General features: G+C 37.9%; 1 long non-coding RNA gene across 29 annotated transcripts in view; it reads left to right on the top strand.

Moving 5' to 3' along the window:
• Positions 1-23,741, top strand: part of LOC147339896 (uncharacterized) — a 784,113-nt gene that overhangs the window by 76,684 nt on the left and 683,688 nt on the right. For 13 of the 29 annotated variants that reach the window (XR_015159683.1, XR_015159682.1, XR_015159692.1 and 10 more), the window contains one exon: positions 132-324. The exons of 15 other annotated variants lie outside the window; for them this stretch is intronic. This is a non-coding gene — a long non-coding RNA (uncharacterized LOC147339896). Of the gene's footprint in view, positions 1-131; positions 325-488; positions 1,813-23,741 lie in introns of those variants that run through there. One more of the 29 variants, XR_015159689.1, reaches the window with a different exon arrangement.

Below are 23,741 nucleotides of genomic sequence, written 5' to 3'. Positions count from 1 at the left end.
GTAAGCTATCCAAGAGAGAAATTCTCTTTCATTATACATTTAAAACTTGCCAGTTGATAGTCACAGCTATTGGATGATGCAGAAGAAACACTAAAACCCATTTCTTCTCCTCTTGTGGTTTTGTTGGTCAGAATGGACTTAATGGCATCCAGCTGCTGCTGTTTGTTGGCAAATTTAGCTTGAATCTGAAGTTTAATGGTCACTCCTGCATCCATGCTGAATCTGGACTTGCCTGTGAAGAGACCTGGATCTGTAGGGCAGTTGTAGATAGAGGCCACTGAGAAGGACCATAGGCCTGCCTCACGCACCATAACCAGCAGGACAGTAAGTGACAATGGTGGAGCCCTGCCCTTACCCACAAACACAGACAGATCTGTCATAAAGCATGAGGGAAGAGAAGAGAAGGAGGAGGAGTTCTGCTTGAGAGGAAGTTGGTGAGAGCAATGGTGCAGACCCACCATCTTTAACTTTCTTATTCTTGTTTCCAGAAAATGTAGCCCAAGGAATGTCAAGCTTTTACCAATCAGGCTAGCTACACCTGTTGGGAAAGAAGGAATGAAGGATAAAGAGAAAGGTGGTAGTTTTCTCCATAAGAACTTTGCAAAATTGTCCAATTCTTGGCAGAGTCTCTTTTCTGAACAGGAATATTGGATTCTTCCTATACCAGTCTTTCTCCTGTGTATTAATTAGTTTTTCCCATGTAACAAACCACTTCCAAATATAGTAGCTTAAAGCAAAACCCATGATTTTGTGGTTCAGCATTTTGGGTTGGTCTCAGGTGAGTTTCCTCATGTGTCTGTGGTAGCTGTTGGGTCAGCTGGGTGATTGCTGGCTGGTCTGAGAGGGCATCCATTGGGACAGCTTGTCTCTGCTCCATGAGGTCTCTCATCTCCCAGGATTGCTCAAATGGCGACTACTTCAAGACAGCAAGGCCTAGGCTCAGAGCTGGCACAATGACACTTCTGCCACATTCTGTTTGCCAAGTCCAGTCACAGGGGCAACTCGTATTCCAAAGGTAGGGAAATAGACACACCTGTGGATTGGAGATGCTTCCAAACCACGTTGCAAATAGTGGGAATAGAGTTAAAAAGATGTGAGGCTGTTTCTACATGCGATCTATTAATACCAGTCCCAAACAGTGCCATCTCTACCCCGTAGAGTATGCTACTACCCTGAACCTATGTATATATTAATTTTATTGAATTCAATTAAATACGCATTTGTTGAATGGTCACTTTGTGTTGGGTCTTCCCAGATGGCTCAGTGGTAACGAATCCACCTGCCACTGCAGGAGGCGCAGATTTGATCTCTGATCTGGGAAGATCCCCTGTAGAAGGAAACGTCAACCAACTCCAGTATTCCTGCAGGGAAATCTCATGGACAGAGGAGCCTGGTGGGCTACAGTCCATGGGGTCACGAAGAGTTGGATATGACAGAGACTGAGCACACACACACACAATATGTTTAGGACTCTATTAGAAATTAAAAATAAGCCCCAAAGGCACACTCATAACAGTCTTTGCCCTTGCAGATGACATTTTTAAGCCCCGTATAAAATGGAAGCATTTTATTTCTCAGAGTAAACTGTAAACAAATCTGAAAATAGGTGTCAATCTTCTGGAGGTCTCAGAGGTGTATAATTTCAATCAGCTTTTCTATCCTTCACCCTAGGTCACATCCTGTCAGGTAAAGAACAAGAGATTTTAAATAAACCTTGTGATATGAGGAAAGCACACCATGTAAAAACCTGTAGAAAAACAACCTTGGAGATTCCTAAATGTACTATTTAGCCATGGAGCAGTGGTAGAATTGCAAAAGAAAAAAAAGAAGAAAAAGCATGCTTTGGTAGTGAATTATTATTTTTCCAGTATATGCAGTATTTGTTGACTATAAACAATAGCAGAAACAAAAAAAGAAAATGATTCTCATTGTGTTAGATATTTTGGAACAGAAGAGAAAACAGTAACTCAATTATTTCAAGTATTTTGAATTCAGTCAGCCTGTGAAATAGGGCAGCTCTTTCATGGTATAATTGAAACTGCTTTATCTCACCACTTGTTTTTAATGACAGCAGAAAAATATTGTGAGATCATAAATCTTTCTTGAGTATTATAGTCTGTGCCTCAAGCTTTCATAAAGGGCATAACCTTGTTCTTGTGGGGACAAGTAAACACAATTTAACAGAAAAATTAGAAGAGAAACTCACTATCACCTATTTATGAAAAATAAGAGTATGTGCCATTTAAAAGGCCGATATGAAAGTGAATATTTCACTGTGGAAGAAAGTCTGTGATGCTCTATAAGCAACACTGAATTTGGAGTTAGAAGACCTCAATTCTTAGCCTGATTCCATTGCTAACTTATTTTGTAGACTTGAGGTAAAGCACATCACCTTTCAAGGTACCGCTTGAATCCATCTGTAGAGTGGAGGTTCAAACTCCAGTCTTATTCCCTCACTGGAGAGCTGTGAAGCTTGCACGAGCAGTTGTGGAAGGACTTTAAACTGCACCATGTACTGTGCACATATATGGCCTAACTACAGGTAGATTTTCAAGGCAAATTATTCTACCAAATATAAACTTAAAATGGAAATAAAGCTTCAGTTTGATTAAGAGGAAGTCAAGCTAAACTTAAGTAATGTGCACTTTGGAAATGATAAAAAGAGCTTATTTGTAATTTAGGTAGTAAAGTTTAAAAAGAACTATCATTGCCTTGAGGGGGAAAAATACACCATCTTTTACTGTGTTCTCCCCAGTGGATTGTTAAACCATTCCCTTCTTGGAACTCAGAATTGGGATGATTTGTAAGTAGGTTGTGAAGTTTTTTTTTCCCTCTTCCAGCAATCTGCCTTCCTGAAGAGGAAAGAAAAAAAAGAGCTCTTTTTCTTTATTCTGCATTTTCAATATCTCACACCAAACTTCTTGCAAGAAATTATCATATGGTCACCAGATCAAAAACCATAAATTCATTTGCCTTCCCCCTGAAAATGAACTCTTTTTAAATTATCTATTTTTGAAAACAGTGCCAATGTTCTAGGACTCGAGGCTCAGAACCTTAGGCTCACCTTTGATTCCCCAAGCCTCGTAAAGTTCTATTATACCATCTTTCTTCCTTGGCTCATCATCTATAGGTCTTTTTTATCTTATTTTTTAAAAACACTGTCACATCTATTTCCCCATATCTCACAAACCTCCTTACCTCTAGCGGAGTCTGCAAATACCCTGCACAGAACAGTGCCTCAATCATTAGTCCATATCAGACATTTCTAATCCATCAGCTAATCCATTGCTAATCCTTCCTGATACTGAGTTATAACTTGAGAATCTTTCCCAACCTAGTTGAAAGGTAGACCCCCCCCAATACCCAACAATTTACATTTACATGAAAAAAAAAATAATACCTATTTGTCATACTGGTCCTGTATGACAAACAACCTTAGGCTGACACTGAGGGTTCTCCATAAGTAAGTTCTAACCTACATTTTTGAAACTGCCTTCACTGGTTCTTAACAATACTCCAATGAGACTCATCTATTTTTTTCTTATTAAGAAATTTGAATTTTTTTTAAAATTTTATTTTATTTGGTTTTGCCATATATCAAAATGAATCTGCCACAGGTATACATGTGTTCCCCATCGTGAACCCTCCTCCCTCCTCCCTCCCCATACCATCCCTCTGGGTCATCCCAGTGCACCAGCCCCAAGCATCCAGTATCATGCATCGAACCTGGACTGGTGACTTGTTTCATATTTTTTATTTGAAATATATAAAGGAAGCTATGGAGGTTTTATTTTTTGTTTTACCATTTTTTATTTTTATTTTAAAAAAATTTTATTCTTTATTGAACTATAGTTGATTTACAATGTCATGTTATTTTCAGATGTACAGCAGAGTGATTCAGTTATACATGTACATATCTATTTAATGTTTACTTCCCTGATTCTGAACTTGACTCACACACTTTCTCTATAGTTCTTCGTCACCAAAACTTGACCAGCTCTATCCCACCCTAAAGAAACTCTTCTGGGCCTTTTTTCTTAATTTCATTCCTACAGTCTTCACTTACTATCAAAAGTGTTGTACACATATACTACTTTGATCTCTTAGCTTTTTATATCATATCTTATTTGCCTAACTAGTATTTAAGTAGTTACCTTAGGCTAACTGAAGTAACAACTCCAAAACCTCTGAGACTAAACTTGATAAAGGTGGATTTCTTGTTCACATCAGAGCCCAGCAGAGGAAAAAAGAGATAGGAGATTCTTACCAAATGTTCTATGCATTTAGTGATTTGGAGTGTATACATGTTTTGACTATACTAGTAGTTAACTTTAAAGAATTGTTCTGGTTTGCAAGATTGACATTAAAATGCAAAAGGTGTATATGCTTGTATAAATGCATTTAAAAAATTATGTAAGTTTAAGTAGTTGGAAAAAACTCTCCTCCGTCCCCAATCCTAATCCTCAGATACAACTATTCACAGTTTATATTTAGAATTTTTTCAGCATTTATACAATTGTATGCATAGTTTTTTGTGTGCTAACTTGCTTCAGTCATGTCTGACTCTTTGAGACCCTATGAACTTTAGCCTGCCAGGCTCCTCTGTTCATGGGATTCTCCAGGCAAGAATACTGAAGTGGGCTGCCATGCCCTCCTCCAGGGGATCTTCCCAACCCAGGAATCAAACCTGTGTCTCTTACGTCTCCTGCATTGGCAGGCAGGTTCTTTACCATCAGTGTCACCCGGGAAGCCCTATAGCATACATACTTTTCTTCAATTTGTTTTTCTCATTGTAACTGTTTAATCTATACATTGTTGGCATTATTACATACAGAGCAACCTCATTGTTTTAAAGAGCTACATAGTAGTTCATCATGTAGATATGTTTTTATTAACTTACTCTATATTTTATTGATGGAAATTTGGAACAAGGGGTTGACTTTTTAAATTAATGGTGTTAAAATAATATGTTACAAATTTGAAAAAAAATACGAAGTTACAAAGTTAAAATAAATTCCAGATAGATGAAAGATTTAAATATTAATTGCAAAAGTAAAAGTTCTAGAAAATGACTCAAGGGATTATTTCTATTAATTTATGGGAGACTTTACAGTAGTTACTTAAAATACCAAACTTTGAAGAAAATGAACAAATCAACAGATTTAATTTCATAAAAATTAAAATGTTCTGGAGTAGGGAATCACCATAAATTATATGAAAGGATACATAATCTGGGAGAGTAGGTTGAGGATTTTGAATGGTAGACAATTTATGGAACGTGTAGAGGAAACACATATAAGTCCTCTATGGCATTCTCTGCTTATAGTGTATTTGAATGTTTGCAACAACTTATATTGGTGGCTCATATAGCCTGGGTTTGCCTATAACCTCGTGAACAATTCAAGACATCAGCTGGTTGCTTATATATCATGATTTATGGGGTTCCTGTTGTTGTTCAGTCTCTCAGTCATGTCCGACTCTTTGCAACCCCATGGACTACAGCACGCCAGGCTTTCCTGTCCTTCAGTATAGCCCAGAGTTTGCTCAAACTCATGTCCATTGAATCAGTGATGCCATTCAACCATCTCATCCTCTGTCACCCCCTTCTCCTCTTGCTTTCAATCTTCCCAGCATTAGGGTCTTTTCCAGTGAGTTGGCTCTTTGCATCAGGTGGCCAAAGTACTGGAGCTTCAGTTTCAGCATTAGTCCTTCCAGTGAATATTCAGGGCTGATTTCCTTTAGGATTGACCAGTTTGATCTCCTTGCTGACCAAGGGACTCTCAAGAGGTTTCTCCAGCACCACAGTTCTAAAGAATCAGTTTTTCCACGCTCAGCCTTCTTTATGGTCCAACTCTCACATCTGTACGTGACTACTGAGAAAACCATGCTTTGACTATATGGACCTTTGTTGGCAAAGTGATATCTCTGCTTTTTAATATGTTCTGTAGGTTTGTCTGAGCATTTCCTTCCAAGAAGCAAACATCTTTGAATTTCATGGCTGCAGTCACCATCTACAGTGATTTTGGAGCCCAAGAAAATAAAGTCTGTCCCTGTTTCCATTGTTTCCCCATCTATTTGCCATGAAGTGATGGGACTGGATGTCATGATCTTCGTTTTTTGAATGTTGAGTTTTAAGCCAGCTTTCCACTCTCCTCTTTCACCTTCATCAAGAGACTCTTTAGTTAGAGCCTGTCATCTGCATATGAAGTTATTGATATTTTCCCCAGTAATCTTGATTCCAGCTTGGGATTCATCCAGCCTGGCATTTTGCACAGTGTACTTTGCATATAACATAGCCCAAACTCCCTGCTCATTCTCAAGCCTAACAGTTTCAAATGCAGCTATAATATTGGAAGATGTGCTTTCATTAAGTTGTTCTCAGTTGTTAATACCCTATGGCTTGGTTACTGGGAGTAGCTAGTGAAGATCTAGATTCTGAGAGAAGGGAACATGACAAATTGAGAGAGTAGCGCTGACATATATACACTACTGTGTTTACAACAGATAGCCAGTGGGAAGCTGGTGTGTAAAACAGGGAGCTCATCACAGTGCTCTGTGATGACCTTGAGGTGTGTGATGGGGTGGGGGGTGGGAGAGAGGCTCAAGAGGAAGGGAATATATGTATACATATAGCTGATTCATGGTGTTGTACAGAAGAAACTAACAAAACATTGTAATGCAATTATATTGCAATTTTAAAAAATGAAAATAATAAAAGAAATATGAAAAAAGTAAGCTAAAATGTTGAAGCTAGCACGAGGAAAAGATCCCAGAACAAAACTCACTTGCTTCACATTTATTCCCAAAGTAAGTATTGCATTCCTTGATAGAACAGTTGCATTTTTAAAGAGAAACAGTTGAGATGAATAAAATAAGAATTAAAATTCTCTTGAATATAAAATTAAATGTCTTGTTTGAGCAAAACTTGAGAAGTGAAAAAGGCGGTTGTGGGAGGGTACTTTGTTTTATAAAATGTACAGTGGAATATCACTTCTGGGTATGAAAAGGTGCTGTTCATCTTATATGCCCGCATACTTATAAGCCTGGTACCAAATTAGTCCCTTTAGGCATATAGTACTATCTACAATAAAGAATATTTCCAGTGTTTGTTCCAAGGATTTATCCCAAGCATGACTAATGTCTTGGAATTATCTGTAACTAATTATGCTACTTAGCAGTTTGAATGTCCCATTGGTGTGAAATCATTGGAACTGTAATAGCATGGCACATATCAGAATGCTCTGATTTATTATCTGTCACTGATAAGTTTAGATTCACACCATCTGGGATGATTAGCGATTATTTACTGTCCCAAGAGGAAGCTGGTAAGAGTGTCCTTTGTGTGGAAATGGATTGTGTTGGAGATTCACAGAGCTGTCTCCCCGGTTACCCCTATGGATATGAGTATATTTGCCTCGCAGCTTGACAGAACTTTATTTATAAAGGTGTAAGCAAACATTCTTCTTCTGCCTTAGGGAGGAATCTTTTTTAGCCTCAGAGTGATTTACACGCTTGCCTTTCGGCTTGGACTTGACAGAGAAGTGATTTATGACTCCTCCCTTGCTTCTTTCTCTGTGGTCTAATTTCAGGCAAGACTTGAAGCAGGTGGAGAGAACTTTAACTTTCCAGTATTAGGAGAGTGGTATATGGTATGGAATTCCATATGCTATGGAAGCCAGTGTTTTGATGGGTTTTGGTACCATTGGATTACTTTAAAAATAAAACACTTGGAGGGCTGGCTGTCTCAGAATTCCTCTGTATTGTAAAGGTATCAGGTTTCCAACATTTGTCTTCAAAAATGTTTTTTTTTTTCTGTTTGTGTTTCAAGTGAAAATAAGGTTTGTTTCCACAAACCTTTTTTTGTCTTTTTTTTTTTTTTTGGCCTTTTTCAGAAGACTTTCCTAAACCTTTTTTGTCCAAAGAACATAATTTGATTTGATGCATGAGTCTGAAAATACTTTTTTGGTTTCTGCATTCATGCTAATGCATTATGTCAAGGTAGAGTTTTTAATAGAAAGGCAAATGTTCTGTGTTTACAGAGTATCTAAATCTTTTTGACATCCACTTCACTTCTTAAAGGGTTGGTATCGTTTTCTTTGCAAATCCCCCTAATCTTATTTTACAGTGATGATAATGTACTGGTTGATACCAAGTAGAAACTTTCGGAGGTATCATAGAAATAGGAAAAGTTGTTTCCTTTTTTTTTGTTTTGTTTTCATAAGCAGTGTCTCTGGATCTTTCTTGAATCCTATTTCATTTATTATTTCTTACAGTAGTATTGACCCAACTCTTAGAGGATAGGTAATTTTATATCTTTATCTTTAAAGCTCTTCCTTTTAAATATCTTGAGTGTTTAAAATCATAGGTCAGCAGATCCTCTTTTACACCCAACTCACAATCCCTCTGGTTTTAGATTAATTAGATTCTCTTACTGCAATAATTTTGTCAGTCATTTTGATGGTGGTGGTTGGAGAGCAGTAGCAATTAATGTTTTATATCTCTGGAGGATAAACCTTTAGCTATATGTTTAAAAGATAAGTTTTAAATAACTAAGATTTTCTTCCCTGATTGTTTCCCTTAACCCCTGAAATAATGTGGAATGAGGCCCTTGCCTGTAGGCATTTACTTTGGACTTTCAGATCTGGAAAGCAAATCCATTAAATCCCAAGTTGTGTCTTGCAGTATCCATCAGCCTCATTCACTAACTCACTGCTGTGGTGAAGTCAGTATGTCTATCTGAGCATGTCTCCCAAATAATGCAACTAGTGAGTGAAAACTGTAAGCAAATGGGAGAAATTGAACTGCTTAAGGCCACCATGGCCTTGTTCTTGGCCTAAGGATGACATTGATACCTAGCCACGTAAATTACTGTATTTGTTATTGACTCGCTGTGTTTTAAAGATATAGAGGACCTGTTTGGGTGTATCCTCATGAGTTCACACTTCTTGGTTGACCTTTCAGAGCACCCACATCTGTCTCTTAACATGATGGAAGATGATGTCCTTACCTGAACAGGCAACCAGACAAAAAGAACCTGCATCAACAGATGGAGAGAAATCCCAATTAGCCCAGGTAGCAGATTGGGTCACCAGAACCTTAACACAAATGCACATGAGCCATGTTAGTTGAAGAGTTTACTCTAAGTGTGGAAAAGACACTCTCAGATGGAATTGCCTGCAGAAAAGGCATTTAGAGACTCCAAATGTAGGCTTCTATCTAGAGGTAATGGGAATGAACTGTAATATTTTAGTAGCAAGTGAAAGTCTCTCAGTCATGTTAAACTCTTTGCAACCCCATGGACTATACAGTCCATGGAATTCTCCAGGCCAGAATACTGGCGTGGGTAGCCTATCCCTTCTCCAGGGAAACTTCCCAAACCAGGAGTCATAACAGGGTCTCCCTACATTGCAGGCGGATTCTTTATCAGCTGAGCTACCAGGGAAGCCCATTTTATTAGCAGGTATTTATACAAAACTAAAAAAATACTTTGAAAATTTATGAATTACAGATACATATTGAGATATTGCTTGTCTTTTCCCAAATGGTTAACATAGACTAGAGAATATCAGCTACTCAGAAATCCTGTCTTATATAATCAATTTAAATAGCTTAATAAAGTCCACTGGATGTGGGCCAAGAGAGAGTTCTGTGTATTTTTTTATACTATTAGTAATTTATTATATGTTTTGGCTTCAAACTGTTATTTAATACAGCCATTATAAATGTTATTTTACTATAAAAATAAAGCCATACATAAATAATACAGTAAAAAAAAAAAGTAGAGATTGCAAAATGCAGTTGTGTTAAGGTTATCCCATTCAAGATCTAACTGTTTCTTCAGTAAGGGATTAATGTATAGCTCTGTGGCAAAAACACCTTAAAATAATTCTGTTTTTTCCTCTTCTGACATTGGAAATATCACATAAATTAAAATATTATGTATCAAGTAGGAATACTATATTTAATTTTACATTCCTATTTGTAACAACTTTCAAGTTCATTTCTGTTTTATGAAGATCTTGAAGGCATTAGAGCCAAGTTGGGCAAGTAGTCTGTCAGGTCTGATTGGAGAGATACCTTTATAAGAATAATGCTAGAAAGCATTAATTATGATCCAGCCAATTCACATTATGGATTCTAATAATGAAAGCACTTTATATATTCAATAATTAATTTTCTAAAATGGATTGTTTTTCTTAGGTGAGTGAGTGTATATTCAAAGTACTGCGAAATGAAGGTGACATTTTTGTAGAACATTTTGCTGATTTATAGATGATATTAGTGATAAAAAAATGTAATCCCAGGGGATGGAAAGTGTTAGGATACGAGACACAGGAATATTTCAATCTAGATTTTTGTCAGTTGCACAGCAATGCTTTGGACAGTCATGTGTCTTTTCTGTCTAGCTCTTATAACAAGTGACAAATGGTATAGATAGCTGTGATTTTTTAAAATCCTGCCTGTTCAGAAGATGGTGGTTGTGGGACCCAAACAACAGAACATTCTGTCTTTGGCTCCCTATCATTTGGGCCACACAAGCAGCAAGTCACAGAAAATCCAGCTCCACTGGGTATATACTATGAGGAAACATACTAGCTCATGCACAGAGAAATGCAAAGGTGAGATGGGCTTCAGGGACACTTCCTCCAGTGTCTTTGGTGCCACTTCCCTGTGATTTTCTTCACTCTGATTCCTTCTAAGTGTTGACTTCTTCCTGGACCTGAGATCTTTGTGCATGATAGATTGCAAAAGGAAAAGAAGAAAGTGTTCCTTTGAAAGCGGTCCCAGAAAAATGAAAAACAATTATCTTGAGACACCCATCTGCCCACAAAGGCCCTTCATTGGAAATCTCATTGGCTCTCAATGAGTCATGTATACATTTCTGGGCCAGTTACTTGCAAGGAAGATGACTTTAATTCAGTTAGGCCTATTTCAATACCTGAGTGTGAGGTGGAATTGGCTCCTCATGAGGCACACTGGAGTATCCAAGGGGACGGGACCAAACCAGGGGGCTGTTTGGAGGGTGGACTAAAGAGTAGATGCTGAGCAGGAAGGCAACACTGTCTATTATAACCTTTAACAATACCTTCTCTTTTGCTGCCCTCTTACTAAAACACCTATATGTACCCAGTCTTTCAAGTGTCCTACATTCTAGACCTAACTCACTGATCTCACAAATTTCAAGAGTACCTCTCTGTGGCCCATCTTCACAGGACCTCTCTGTTAGTTAAGAGTTGAAAAAGCCGTGGGAGTTAAGGACAAGATATAATAAAAATGATATCTCCAAGGAATATTTGCATTTTTATGTAGATTGTAGTTAGACATGATGTATGTTTAACCCAAGGTACGAGGCTTATGCTGGCCAGGTGATGGAAGGAATTATATGATAGAACATACTATTCGGGGGTCCTCAGATCTCCAGCAAACAGGCAGATGAGGACATACCATCAAAATTGGAGAACATTAATATTATAAGACAAATTGCCAGATGTGTGCCCTAAGAACTGTTGAAACATGGTAATCACTGGGGGGAAGGGGTAATGGGATGGAGTTGTTTAATAAAAAGCTTGATGGGTTTATACTTTAGAGGTTGAATGTATGTATGATACATACAGATAATAATAACTCCACTTATCTATATAAATCAATAGCACTACGTTATTCTAAATAAGCTAGGTGCCTTCTTTGTGATAAGGAAATGCTGCAAAAAAAAACAACCCTTATTTTGAATACTTTGAAGTCTTGAAAATTCCCAAGCTTCCTAGATAATTCTCAAAGTTATAAAAATGAATTTTATAACACATTTGTTATATTAGATGAGTTGCTTTTTCTTTGTAATGCTAACAGTAAATTGTAAAATTTATGAGGCTGCTTCTAGAATAACAACATTGGTAGAGGAAGTAACTTGATTTTAGAGGATAAAAGCCTCTAAAAACCACCAACTGAAAATATTAATGATCACTCCTGTCCTGAGATGACGTTTTATCTCATTTCATCTTCACTCCAGCACCGTAAATAAAAACTTCCATTTTTTAGATGTGTAAATGGAGGCTGGGAGTCACTTGATTTTGTTTATTCTTGGTCACACAGCTTGTATGTGGTAGGGCTAAACTTTATTTTCTTTTTGGCACTTTATCACAGCTGGCATCCCAAATTGATGACCATGCTCTACAGGGTCAGTTTCATAAGTAGAACAAATGATCGTGCAGTTGAATGGTTTGAAGGCTCCCAAAGTGGTTTTCCTGTCTTTAGCAGTTCTACAAATTCCACCATCAGTTCATTCTTTTAAAGGATGTTCTTTCTGAGTGTTCCCAGCGTCAAGGCCAACTTGGAGACATAGTCTGTATCTTTCTAACACATTTGTGTGAATGAGTTTTCTTCTCTCACAGAGGGAGGAGCCTCACTTGAGCATACAGGAATTCTGGGTGGGAAAAGAACAGAGAGGAGCATCAAATCTGTGTTTTAAAAATATGAATTTTTCTGGAAATTTGCTTTCTTCTCTAATTTACTTTAATGTGCTGTGTGGGAGGCAGATTAAACTTTGGATTTAACTTTGAATTCTGCCACTTTGAAGCTGAGGGGCAGTCCATCAGTTAACTTCTTTTTCTCTCCTGTGTGAGAGACAAATGTGAATGCTTACCCTAGGTCCTCAACTGTTCATGAGATGATCATATAGGATAAAATAAATGATTATATTGGAGCACTGTAAGCTATTCTATATGAAATTCCCAGGTGGCACAGTGGTAAAGAATCCGTCTGCCAGTGCAGGAGATGTGGGTTCAATGCCTGGGTTGGGAAGATCTCCTGGAGAAGGAAATGGCAACCCACTCCAGTATTCTTGCCTGGGAAATCCCATGGAGTCAGTCAGGCTACAGTCCATGGGGTCACAAAGAGTCAGACACGACTGAGTGATTGAGCATGTGTGCACACAAAGTATTAGATAAAATGTAGTTATAGAACCATTGTAAATGTAAAAAATGATTTTAAAAAAATGTAAGTTTTGTGGGCACTAATCTAAGATGTTAAATACCATCAAGAATATTAAGTGTGGCATGTGTGTGTGCTAAGCCACTTCAGTGGTGTCTGACTCTTTGTGACCCTATGGACAGTAGCCCACCAGCCTCCTCTCTCCATGGGATTCTCCAGGCAAGAATACTGGAGTGGTTTGCCATGCCCTTTTCCAGGGAATCTTCCTGACCCAGGGATCGAACTTGCATCTCTTATGCCTCCTGCATTGGCAGGTGGGTTCTTTACCACTAGAGCCACCTGGGAGGCCACATTAAGTGTGCAGAGTGATACAATTATTTCTATTGATTTCCCACAACTATACACATTCTATTAAGTTTATGTAGACTATGAAAATTGTGATCTTGTGGTCACTTTTCCATTGTTTTTTTCTTTTTCCACCAAAACCTAGAATCCTCATTTTTACTGCTTTAATTTTGCATCTTTCAATTTAACAGTGAGCTTTAAAGTATTTCCTCAGTGTGTATGCCCAGCAGTGGGATTGCTGGATCATAAGGCCAGTACAGGTTCGATGCACGATACTGGATGCTTGGGGCTGGTGCACTGGGACGATCCAGAGGGAGGGTATGGGGAGGGAGGAGGGTTCAGGATGGGGAACACAGGTATACCTGTGGCGGATTCATTTCGATATTTGGCAAAACTAATACAATATTGTAAAGTTTAAAAATAAAATCTTAAAAAAATATAAAAAATAAAGTATTTCCTAGCCCCTTGGGATAACTAAAGCTCATAAAATCTGGTCTCTGATTATAAAGTGTCACCAACACCTCAACCATTTTGGTAGTGGAGGTAGAAATCCTCCACTGCATCCATCCACATTTGCTTCTCTGAGAGAGATTACATGTAAGCACCAAGATGACAGTTCACTTCATAATGTTATTAGTCTCTGAATTAGGCTAATTCATCGTTCTCCTTTAGTCTTCGCATTTTCCACAAATGCTGAGCTGACATTTATTTGGTCTTGGACTGTTGCAGGATCACTCTCCGGTTTTAATTAAAATAAAGTTTAGGAGGAAATAGAATGACAGCACTGCTCCCCTTGGTAATAATAAAGTACTGTCTGTGGCATATAAAGATATCATCCCTGAAGCCCTGTCAGTTTGGCACGCCTTTACTCATTTCTGTATAGATGAAGTAACAACACTACAAACATTTTGGAAAGTAGAGGATATTTTGCCATAATTTTGCCCTCCTTAATACTGTAACTTACATTGTCATATTTGTATATGTCTTTTCAGTGTTTACCTGAATTTATAAAAAAAACTTTAAAAATAATTGTGAATGATCCTAGTATATATTCAACTTTTTAAAATTTTATTTTATTTTTTAACTTTACAATATTGTATTGGTTTTGCCATATATCAAAATGAATCTGCCACAAGTATATATGTGTTTCCCATTCTGAACCCTCCTCCCTCCCCCTACCATCCCTCTGGGTCATCCCAGTGCGCCAGCCCCAAGCATCCAGTATCATGAATTGAACCTGGACTGGTGACTTGTTTCATATATGATATTATACATGTTTCAATGCCATTCTCCCAAATCATCCCACCCTCTCCCTCTCCCACAGAGTCCAAAAGACTGTTCTATACATCAGTGTCTCTTTTGCTGTCTCATATACAGGGTTATTGTTACCACCTTTCTAAATTCCATATATATGTGTTAGTATACTGTATTGGTATTTTTCTTTCTGGCTTACTTCACTCTGTATAATAGGCTCCAGTTTCATCCACCTCATTAGAACTGATTCAAATGTATTCTTTTTAATGGCTGAGTAATACTCCATTGTGTATATGTACCACAGCTTTCTTATCCATTCATCTGCTGATGGACATCTAGGTTGCTTCCATGTCCTGGCTATTATAAACAGTGCTGCGATGAACATTGGGGTATATGTGTCTCTTTCAATTCTGGTTTCCTCAGTGTGTATGCCCAGCAGTGGGATTGCTGGGTCATAAGGCAGTTCTATTTCCATTTTTTTAAGGAATCTCCACACTGTTCTCCATAGTGGCAGTACTAGATTGCATTCCCACCAGCAGTGTAAGAGAGTTCCCTTTTCTCCACACCCTCTCCAGCATTTATTGCTTGTAGACTTTTGGATCGCAGCCATTCTGACTGGCGTGAAATGGTGCCTCATAGTGGTTTTGATTTGCATTTCTTTGATAATGAGTGATGTTGAGAATCAATTTTTGATGTTGCTGTTGCTTTGCATGATATGCATTTTATGTTGTTGAGTATATTTTTATTTTAATTGCTTTTTAAAAAAATGACCACTTAGTTTAAAATGACCAACTAGTAGATAGACTAGTTTTTGATGTGTTTTTCTCTATTATTAAAAAAAAACACTGCTTTGGAACTTCCTTGGTGGTACAGTGGTTAAGACTATGTGCTTCGAATATGGGCTTCCCTGGTAGCTCATCTGGTAAAGAATCCACCTGCAATGCAGGAGACCCTGACAGGGGGCTTAGTGCAGAACTAAGATCCTTCATGCCGTGTGGTGCAGCCAAAAACAAAACAAAACAAAAAACAAAATAAAAGAAAATTCCATTAAAAAAAATGCTTTGAAGAGTGGGTACTTTTGATCATTTTCCCAGCTCAGCCAGAATGATTTGGATTCAGATCATTCAGATAGGTAATTTCAAGATGGCTGACTCAATGAGGGTTATAACTTTGAAACAGAATGAAATTTGTCTTCATCTCAGGAGCTTGATTACGTGACACTGACAACAATAATGTCTCTTCTAACTAATTTATCAGCATTAGATTTTTAAAAAATAAAAATTATTGGTCATACTGAGAACCAGAGACTTAAGGAAATAAATTTTTGAGTTTCATGTAGAGACTTGGCATTGGCATTAAACAAACCCCTTGTCTAGATACATCCTTTCCTCTTTTTTCTATATCTCACTTACTTAGGAAGGGCCACGTTTTGACCTTCAAAATTGTCATTCACCCCTCCTACAAATTACCTATGTTTACAGTTTTCCTGCAACTGCCATTTCTTAAGTTGCTAACATAACCAGACTGGGAGGAAGAGCTGTAATCTGTAAGTAAATTCTATAAGTTCAGCTCTGTAGTAGTTTTATTTCCATGCATCTTCAAAGAGACATAATGTCAAGATCATTGAAATATAAATGTTATTAAAATTCCCAGAAGCCTGTGTGATGACATTCAGACTTTGAGTCCTTAATGTGCATGAATAACATGGTTTTTTGTTACATTTCAGGTAGCTCATTTATCTGATTCAGGGCTTCTCAAGCAACCAAGAGACAAATAATTTTAATATGTGACAATTTTAAAACAGAATAAAGTCAGTTTTTCACTTTCCATTTGGATTTTTCCCATGGTTGGTATGCTGAAGTGGGGTTCTCTACAGTGTGGTACAGATTCCAATTTTTTAAAAATTTATCTATTTTTATCTATATATCTATATCTATATATATTTATTTTGCTGTGCTGAATCTTCATTGCTGTGTAGGCTTTTTCTGTAGTTGCAGTGAGTTGGTGCTACACTCTAGTTGTGATGCTCAGGCTTCTCGTTGCGGTGGTTTCTCTTATTGAGGATACAGGCTATAGAGTGCACAAGCTGCAGTAGTTGTGGCACATGGGCTCAATAGTTCTGGCTCCCGGGCTCTAGAGCACAGGCTCAGTAGTTGTGGTACATGGGCTTAGTTGCTCTGTGACATGTGGCGTCTTCCTTAATCAGGGATCAAACCTGTTTCCCCTGCATTGGCAGGCAGATTCTTTGCCGCCGACTCACCAGGGAAGCCCCAGATTCCAGTTGTTGATGTCAGGAAGCATAGTATGTCTATGGCCTGTATAGGTAGTTGAGAGGTGGAGAGATGGGGGTTCAAGGTGAGTTGAATTGCCCAACACTGATAAGGCTAGTGTTACTAGAAGGTGAAGAAAGTAGTGACCTGTATGAGAACATAGCTGACAGGACATTGAACGATTGAACTGGAAATTCTGGGCTATTGATGTTATAGGAAAATGTATATAGTCCATGTGTCTGTCCAATGAGGAAATAATTCAGAATACCTAGGAGAGAGAGACAGATGGGCACACACACAGGGAGAGAGATTGAGAGAGAGATTTTGGTCAGTGCTATCTGACCAACAGAGTGGGGAGAAAAAAAGGCCAGCCCTGGTAAGTGGTGGCAGGCATTTTATTACTTGTGTTTGTGTCAATAAACCTTCAGAGGAGTCAAAGTGGACTTTGAGCAATTAAAAAAGAAAATAATAGGATTAACTGACCTTGTAAAATACAATGTTAAAGCTTGGCAGAACAGCATAAGTCAAAAACTTGTGGAAAAAACAAAAAATATCACCAGAATTTGGACAAGGCAAGGAGAAGACAGATCCAGAATGTATGAGCAAACAATACAATAAAATAAGCTTCTGAACATATAAAATTTTTACCATCTCCCAATGGGAAAAAGTTAAGTATATAACATATGTCTTGTGTGTGTCCTTTTCTGGTAGGTTACATACAACATAAGATTGGTGGGTAATATCATTCTTGTGTATAACTCTATATACCAAAGATCTAACAGACTGTAGGACATACTGGAAGGGCTAAAAATGTTCTTTGAAATCGTAAATAAATCAGGAACTTAAGGGAAGACTAGAAGTTTTCCAGGCAGGACAAAGGGACAAAAGTTACTTGAGAAATACCAACATGAACAAGGTAAAGAGGCATAAGACAGCCTGGATTGTTACATGGACTGCGGTGAGGTGGATGTGCTTGGAGGAAAAAAGTGTGTGACATGAAATGGGTCCTAGAGAATCTGGGGGAACATGGAAGGAAATAAGCCAGCTGATAAAAGATTCTGAAACCAGGATTTAGGAGCTTCATTTTTATTTTGTGTCTTAGAGGGAAGGTAACATCTTAAACTTATGTTTTGGAAAGATTACCATGGTAAGGCATGGAGGATGTATAGAGACACCTGTTACCTCTGTTATAATTTTCCTGAAGAGCAGCTGTGATTATTAAACTGGACCGTTATGTAGTAAAAAGAATTCTGAAAGACAACCTCTTCCTTCTTTGCCCATGCTGCCTTCATCATTTGTCCATTCACAGTAGCAGGAGTTACATGGGAGGCTCCTTTGAGCAGAGTGGAAATGAGAAAATCTATCTTTCCAGCCCAGATCATTATGCTGAGCTCTGGATCCTTTCATCCAACCGCTTACTGTATATCTTCACTAGGTTGTTTAACAGTCATCTCAAATATAAGATGTTCAGAGTTGAATTCAGCACTATCCTTTCCCTAATTGGCTCTTCTTTTAGATTGATTATGTTAGTAAATGCCACCACACCATCAAGTTGCCTGATCCCCGAATCTGGGCATCTTGTTGAATCCTTCCTAGTACCTCCTCCACTTACACCAGGACTAATAAATCCTCAATATGCTTAAATACATGTGAATGTACATCTTCTTTCACTGTACCCCTTTGGACAGCTTAAGTATTTACTTTAATATTAGTGATTATTTAATATTTGTCTTCATGTGTATTTCTTAGGCTCCATGAAGAAAGTAACCATGTCTGTTTTGTCAGCTGTAGAATTGTTAGCACCTAGTGTTAAGACTGGAACACAGATGGGAGCACCGCAATATGTAAGACAAACGCTAACAAGTATGAAAGGAGAAATTAACAATAACACAATAGTAGTGGGAGACTTTAATACCCCACTCACACCTATGGATAGATCAACTAAACAGAAAATTAACAAGGAAACACAAACTTTAAACGATAAAATAGACCAGTTAGACCTAATTGATATCTATAGAACATTTCATCCCAAAACAATGAATTTAAGCTTTTTCTCAAGCGCACATGGAACCTTCTCCAGGATAGATCACATCTTGGGCCATAAATCTAGTCTTGGTAAATTCAAAAAAATTGAAATCATTCCAAGCATCTTTTCTGACCACAATGCAGTAAGATTAGATCTCAATTACAGGAGAAAAACTATTAAAAATTCCAACATATGGAGGCTGAACAACACGCTGCTGCATAACCAACAAATCACAGAAGAAATCAAAAAAGAAATCAAAATTTGTATAGAAATGAATGAAAATGAAAACACAACAACCCAAAACCTGTAGGACACTGTGAAAGCAGTCCTAAGGGGAAAGTTCATAGCAATACAGGCATACCTCAAGAAACAAGAAAAAAGTCAAATAAATAACCTAACTCTACACCTAAAGCAACTAGAAAAGGAAGAAATGAAGAATCCCAGGGTTAGTAGAAGGAAAGAAATCTTAAAAATTAGGGCAGAAATAAATGCAAAAGAAACAAAAGAGACCATAGCAAAACTCAACAAAGCCAAAAGCTGGTTCTTTGAAAGGATAAATAAAATTGACAAACCATTAGCCAGACTCATCAAGAAACCAAGGGAGAAAAATCAAATCAATAAAATTAGAAATGAAAATGGAGCGATCACAACAGACAACACAGAAATACAAAGGATCATAAGAGACTACTATCAACAATTATATGCCAATAAAATGGACAATGTGGAAGAAATGGACAAATTCTTAGAAAAGTACATCTTTCCAAAACTGGACCAGAAAGAAATAGAAAATCTTAACAGACCCATCACAAGCACGGAAATTGAAACTGTAATCAAAAATCTTCCAGCAAACAAAAACCCAGGTCCAGACGGCTTCACAGCTGAATTCTACCAAAAATTCAGAGAAGAGCTAACACCTATCCTGCTCAAACTCTTCCAGAAAATTTCAGAGGAAAGTAAACTTCCAAACTCATTCTATGAGGCCACCATCACCCTAATACCAAAACCTGACAAAGATCCCACAAAAAAAGAAAACTACAGGCCAATATCACTGATGAACATAGATGCAAAAATCCTTAACAACATTCTAGCAAACAGAATCCAATAACATATGAAGAAGATCATACATCATGACCAAGTGGGCTTTATCCCAGGGATGCAAGGATTCTTCAATATCCACAAATCAATGTAATACACCACATTAACAAATTGAAAAACAAAAACCATATGATTATCTAAATAGATGCAGAGAAAGCCTTTGACAAAATTCAACATCCATTTATGATAAAAACTCTCCAGAAAGCAGGAATAGAAGGAACATACCTCAACATAATAAAAGCTATATATGACAAACCCACAGCAAACATTATCCTCAATGGTGAAAAATTGAAAGCATTTCCTCTAACGTCAGGAACAAGACAAGGGTGCCCACTTTCACCATTACTATTCAACATAGTTTTGGAAGTTTTGGCCACAGCAATCAGAGCAGAAAAAGAAATAAAAGGAATCCAAATTGGAAAAGAAGAAGTAAAACTCTCACTGTTTGCAGATGACATGATCCTCTACATAGAAAACCCTAGAGACTCCACCAGAAAATTACTAGAACTAGTCAATGATCATAGTAAAGTTGCAGGATATAAAATCAACACACAGAAATCCCTTGCATTCCTATACACTAATAATGAGAAAACAGAAAGAGAAATTAAGGAAACAATTCCATTCACCATTGCAACAGAAAGAATAAAATACTGAGGAATATATCTACCTAAAGAAACTAAAGACCTATATATAGGAAACTATAAAACACTGGTGAAAGAAATCAAAGAGGACACTAATAGATGGAGAAATATACCATGTTCATGGATTGGAAGAATCAATATAGTGAAAATGAGTATACTACCCAAAGCAATTTATAGATTCAATGCAATCCCTATCAAGCTACCAATGGTATTCTTCACAGAGTTAGAACAAATAATTTCACAATTTGTATGGAAATACAAAAAACCTCGAATAGCCAAAGCAATCTTGAGAAAGAAGAATGGAACTGGAGGAATCAACCTACCTGACTTCGGGCTCTACTACAAAGCCACAGTCATCAAGACAGTATGGTACTGGAACAAAGACAGAAATATAGATCAATGGAACAAAATAGAAAGCCCAGAGATAAATCCATGCACCTATGGACACCTTATCTTTGACAAAGGAGGCAAGAATATACAATGGATTAAAGACAATCTCTTTAACAAGTGGTGCTGGGAAAACTGGTCAACCACTTGTAAAAGAATGAAACTAGAGCACTTTCTAACACCATACACAAAAATAAACTCAAAATGGATTAAAGATCTAAATGTAAGACCAGAAACTATAAAACTCCTAGAGGAGAACATAGGCAAAACACTCTCTGACATACATCACAGCAGGATCCTCTATGACCCACCTCGCAGAATATTGGAAATAAAAGCAAAAATAAACAAATGGGACCTAATTAAACTTAAAGCTTCTGCACAACAAAGGAAACTATAAGCAAGGTGAAAAGACAGCCTTCAGAATGGGAGAAAATAATAGCAAATGAAGCAACTGACAAACAACTAATCTCAAAAATATACAAGCAACTCCTACAGCTCAATTCCAGAAAAATAAATGACCCAATCAAAAAATGGGCCAAAGAACTAAATAGACATTTCTCCAAAGAAGACATGAAAAGATGCTCAACATCACTCATTATCAGAGAAATGCAAATCAAAACCACTATGAGGTACCATTTCACGCCAGTCAGAATGGCTGCGATCCAAAAGTCTACAAGCAATAAATGCTGGAGAGGGTGTGGAGAAAAGGGAACCCTCTTACACTGCTGGTGGGAATGCAAACTAGTACAGCCACTATGGAGAACAGTGTGGAGATTCCTTAAAAAACTAGAAATAGAACTGCCTTATGTTCCAGCAATCCCACTGCTGGGCATACATACTGAGGAAACCAGAATTGAAAGAGACAAGTGTACCCCAATGTTCATCGCAGCACTGTTTATAATAGCCAGGACATGGAAGCAACCTAGATGTCCATCAGCAGATGAATGGATAAGAAAGCAGTGGTACGTATACACAATGGAGTATTACTCAGCCATTAAAAAGAATACATTTGAATCAGTTCTAATGAGGTGGATGAAATTGGAGCTTATTATACAGACTGAAGTAAGCCAGAAAGAAAAACACCAATACAGTATACTAACACATATATATGGAATTTAGAAAGATGGTAACAATATGAGACAGCAAAAGAGACACTGATGTATAGAACAGTCTTTTGGACTCTGTGGGAGAGGGAGAGGGTGGGATGATTTGGGAGAATGGCATTGAAATACATATAATATATATGGAACGAGTCGCCAGTCCAGGTTCGATGCATGATACTGGATGCTTGGGGCTGGTGCACTGGGATGACCCAGAAGGATGGTACGGGGAGGGAGGAGGGTTCAGAATGGGGAACACATGTATACCTGTGGTGGATTCATTTCGATATTTGGCAAAACCAATACAATATTATAAAGTTTAAAAATAAAATAAAAAAACTGGAACACAGAAAATTTTGTGAAAAAATTTATCAACTAACGATTGACCTACCTTTTTCTAGGTTCCCTTATATTTATCACATCTAATTATCCAGGGAAAAAACAGCTATGAAGCTCCAAAGTTATCCTGGATCTTACAGACACTCACTGGGAGTGATAGCAGCCCTGGAATGCCTTCCGATCTCTAGGTTCCTGAACAGTACCCACACTGTGTCCCTTTCAGGATGGGATGTTCCTGTACAGCAGAGTCCCTGAGTAGGAGCTCCATAGGAGCATCACACATGTTTAGTATCAATTTGACTGCTTGCAGCAAGACAATATTTTATTCTGCTGCTGCTGCTAAGAGCTTCAGTCGTGTCCAACTCTATGCGATCCCATAGATGGCAGCCCACCAGGCTCCCCAGTCCCTGGGATTCTCCAGGCAAGAACACTGGAGTGGGTTGCCATTTCCTTCTCCAATGCATGAAAGTGAAAAGAGAAAGTGAAGTCGCTCAGTCGTGTCTGACTCTTTGCGACCCCATGAACTGCAGCACACCAGGCCTCCCTGTCCATCATCAACTCCCGGAGTCCACCCAAACCAATGTCCACTGAGTCAGTGATGCCATCCAACCATCTCATCCTCTGTCGTCCCCTTCTCCTCCTGGCCTCAATCTTTCCCAGCATCAGGGTCTTTTCAAATGAGTCAGCTCTTCGCATCAGGTGGCCAAAGTATTGGAGTTTCAGCTTCAACAACAGTCCTTTGAATGAACACCCAGGTCTGATCTCCTTTAGGATGGACTGGTTGCATCTCCTTGCAGTCCAAGGGACTCTCAAGAGTCTTTTCCAACACCACAGTTTAAAAGCATCAATTCTCCAGCGCTCAGCTTTGTTTATAGTCCAACTCTCACATCCATACATGACCACTGGAAAAACCATAGTCTTGACTAGATGGACCTTTGGATGAAAGGAAATGAAGACTCTTTGCTTCATTCCTTCCCCACACTGCCATAGTCAAAACAAAACAGGAAAGCTCTTCTGTGAACTAAATTTTAGTATTGTCAATGAAATATCACTGAGGTTTATAATTAAAAAGTTATCCAAAACAGCCATATGGATCTTGTCTATTCTTAGACCCTATCAGGGCTTCTATTTTTTCCCCCATCCACCACTTGTCTTCTCTTTCTTTCTCTCCTCATCCAACTTAATTTCCATTGCGCATAGCTCTGTTCCATAGTGGAACTCTCATGTCCCCATTTTTTGTTGCTTCTATCTGGCGAAAAAAAAAAAAAAAAACTCTGGATTAACTTAGTTCTTGTACTTGTTTCTCTATAAATTAATTATAATTTTTCTTGAAAAGAATCTTCCACACTGCTTGGCT

The sequence above is a fragment of the Bos grunniens genome, chromosome X (genome assembly GCF_055505025.1).
Source record: "Bos grunniens cultivar Pamir isolate PY7600 chromosome X, Bosgru_T2T1.0, whole genome shotgun sequence".
NCBI classification, from domain to species: domain Eukaryota; kingdom Metazoa; phylum Chordata; class Mammalia; order Artiodactyla; family Bovidae; genus Bos; species Bos grunniens.
Note: the sequence above shows the minus strand (reverse complement) of the source record. Positions and strands in the feature narration are given on the sequence as shown.